This window comes from Rattus norvegicus, chromosome 11, assembly GCF_036323735.1.
Source record: "Rattus norvegicus strain BN/NHsdMcwi chromosome 11, GRCr8, whole genome shotgun sequence".
Taxonomy (NCBI): Eukaryota; Metazoa; Chordata; class Mammalia; order Rodentia; family Muridae; genus Rattus; species Rattus norvegicus.
The window spans coordinates 85,749,635-85,753,054 of record NC_086029.1 but is presented as its reverse complement, the minus strand read 5'-3'; the positions used below and the strand labels follow the sequence as shown (position 1 = coordinate 85,753,054).

General features: G+C 42.9%; 1 protein-coding gene and 1 long non-coding RNA gene across 3 annotated transcripts in view; both read right to left on the bottom strand.

The window, feature by feature from the left end:
* The window catches only part of LOC134481099 (uncharacterized), a 44,948-nt gene extending 43,307 nt beyond the window's left edge, over nucleotides 1-1,641 (bottom strand). Inside the window, exon 1 of the long non-coding RNA XR_010056324.1 lies at nucleotides 869-1,641. This is a non-coding gene — a long non-coding RNA (uncharacterized LOC134481099). The remainder of the gene's footprint in view (nucleotides 1-868) is intronic.
* Nucleotides 1-3,420, bottom strand: part of Fgf12 (fibroblast growth factor 12) — a 567,597-nt gene that overhangs the window by 316,489 nt on the left and 247,688 nt on the right. The window lies entirely within an intron of this gene.

Below are 3,420 nucleotides of genomic sequence, written 5' to 3'. Positions count from 1 at the left end.
CTATAATTAGAAAGTTTTGAAATTTTCAATAAAAATATTTCCAGAAGAGAACACTTTCGTATTATAAAAGCGACACATGCTTGTTGTAGAAATTTTTAGTAGATATATTGAAGTAGTGTAAATTCCCCTTAAGGATGACTAGTGTTCACCTGAATATTTTACATATATATGCTATTTTATCAGCTACTAATCTAATTATTCTTTCAATTACCACTTTATTTCTTACCTCCTATCTGTTCTGTCTCTATCATCTGTCTATCCATCCATCCGTCTTTCTATCCATCCATTCATTTCCTAAATATTTTAATTAGCACCAGAGATTTTCTTTACAAATAACAACTGTTTTGAATGTGAGTAGTTACTCCGAGCTTTTCTTTTTCAGATAACTTTTCTTTTCTTTCCCCCAAACACAGATGACATTCTACACACACACACACACACACACACACACACACACACACACACACACTTCTCAATCCTAGTCATATTCAACTATGGCTGCCTGAGCTTTCTGTCCACAGTTGGTTCACAACCTTAGACCCCAGCCAGAGAAGAACCACGAAACTCAGAATGTTGTCTGAGGGAAGGCAGCGATGCTTGGCTGTGGGCTAGCAATGGGACCCAGTGTCTTCTGCAGATCTGGGAAGGATTTCTCTTCTAGATTCAGAAATAAAACGATCTGTCTGTATAGAGGAACCCAGACAAAGTAAGAGCAGGCCTGAGTCACAGAAGGGTTTTCTAGGGACTCCTTACTCATATGGAAGCTTAAACACCAAGGAGGGGGTATCCTTCTTATTTCTAGCAGAATTTAACTTTTGCCGCTAATTTTCAATTCCATGTGATGGCAGAGGCAGCAAATTTACCCAACCTGGATATAAGCTTGCGGTTGTCCACATTTACCGATGGGAACTGCACTGGATGGAGGCTTGGAACCTGTAGAGGGCGGGGAGCCATATCACTTGGGGAATTAGCTTGTCTAGGTGTAGGGGGAGGAGCCACACACACACTTCCTGTTGTGCCGGACCCAGCCTCTCCCTGGACCACGCTGGTAGTTCTTACATCATTCTCAGCCTGTGTTTTCTCAGGCGGCAGTTTCTGGACGCCATCGTCACAGATGCCCCTGTGGAATGAAGCCACCCTCAGGAGAAGAAGCGGCTTCCCTTCTTTTCAATCTGTAGTCTGCAGCCTCGACAAGATCTTTCAGCAGAGTGGATTGAGAAAACAAACTTCCTCAAGAAATCGCAAATTCCTCAGTGAAACAATGACAGACCCTTACAGAGTGCATCTGCCTACAAGTTTAGACCTAGCAACCAAAATAGGAAGAAAGAATTTTAAGCTCGTTAGAAGTAGCCTTAGTTCTAAACGGCCTCGTCCGTCAGAATAGTATGCCTGAGAGCCGGGCTGGGAAGGAAGGACATTTTAAAAGATGGTAAGATTCTGCGGTGGAAGAAAATAAAAGCTTTTCACATTAAGACCAATCCTATTGCTGTTCATATCAATTGACAAGCAACGTAAAACATCATGTTGGGAAGGAAGGGCAATACGAAATTTATGGAGATTGTGTCATTGATACTCTCTCAAGGTTTCTGTAAACTTACTGCCCATAGACCCCCAAGTACAACGAGAAACACAGGCAGAGAAGCCCTTCTCATCCCCCCCCCCGCCCCCGCCCTACTACCCAGAATCACCTCCTCACTGTATCCCAGAGCCCTTTATTTTGAGTAAGAAGACTAACTAACCATATCACCTATCACAGCCTCTCCTGGCCTGGGTCATTCTTTAGTGACAGGTTTATGAGAAGAAAGAGCAGGAGATAAGATAAAGATGGTCAGAATGTTGCAGCCAGGAGGTTTTACACATGCTCTATCTATGCCAAGCAAGTTTATGAAGAAGTACAGTATCATATAAACAGCTTGCAAGGAGAAAACGGGACAGAGTCAGTAGGAACCCCTCAGGCCAAGGGACAAAGTAAGCGAGTACCAAATCAGGCAATGCTGCACGTGGAGAACACAGGGTATCTCGGGCATGTCACAGACAGAGCACACAGTGACCTTGAGACTGATTAATTCCACCTTCTTCAGGAATGTAAACTTTAACACCATCTTGGCCCTCATTCCAAGCCCAGGCTGGCTTTGCCAAGTCTGCTCCAGAGCCAAGACAAAGGACTAGGGATTTTTGTTGTTGTGTTGTTTGTCTTGTTTTTGTTTTGTTTTGCTTTGTTGTGGTGGTTGTGATGCTGGTGATGGTGGTGGTGGTGGTACTGGTAATGTTTTCCCTGTCCTGTTATCAGGGCCTCTGGAAAGGTTTGGATTGCAACTCTCAACGCCCTCCCACAAGACACTCAACTCCTGAATTAAGGAACTTCCAAAGAAAGTGATATTCAAGGTCTGTGTTAATCTTGTCCATCAGTGATTGACATATTAATCACTTGTTAAAATTAGTTTTCCCGAATGGAGTGTCAGCGATTGTAGCACCCACATCCCAGGCCAGGCCTCATGCCAGGGAATAATTGGCCAAGTCAAAATTGACATCAATAATTTTTTTATGGTTTCTTTTGTTGTTTTGTTTTTGCTGTGTGTGTGTGTGCGCACGCGCACATCTTATTCATTTTCTTTCTTTTCTTTTCATCTGTTTTGGCTTCTGTTGTTTTTCCTGCTTTGAACAAGGTAGGAGGGGCATGAATTTGGGTTGATAGGGATGTCTAGGAAGAGTGGGGGTGGGGGAGGTAGGAAGCAATATGATAAAATATAATATATACTATTTTCAATAAAAATTTAAAAACTAAAAAGATGTTGAGTTGATTGTTAAAAAAACAGGAATAGCTAGGGAAGAGTTTCCCTTTGTCTCCTGTGAAGGCGGGAAGGACACTATTATTCCTCAGTTTTAAAGAGCATCCGTTGAGGTTTGATCTGTTGGTGTGTATTGTAATGCTAAGTTCTATACCAGAATGTCCAGACTGATGAGCTTTTGTTGTGGAAACCTTGTTCCTTGATTTCAAACTACTGGTTAAATAAAATTGGCTACAGCCAATTACTGGAGGGATTAGAGGTAGATGGGTTTGGAGTGACCTGGTTGGAGAAAGGAGGGTGGAGCTGGGGGAAGGAGAAGCAAGATGCACCATGAGCATATGCCTAGGAGACAGCAAGTATCTGGGATATGGCCCAGGGGAGGTAGCCAGGCCAGTAATTAAAAGAGTAGATTAGGGCTCACCCCCCCAGTAATTGTCAAAGCCCAACAAAATAACCATAGTCTGAGTCTCATTTATTTGTAAGCTAATCGGGGATGGGTTTAAAATGGTTGTACTACAAGCATCCTCAGTGCATTCCTATAGACCTGCACAGGAAGTCCAAAGTTTCTTTCCATCTGCTGTTTGAGGACCTTCTCTCAACTGTCCTCTGAACCACTCAAGAAAAAGGTTGG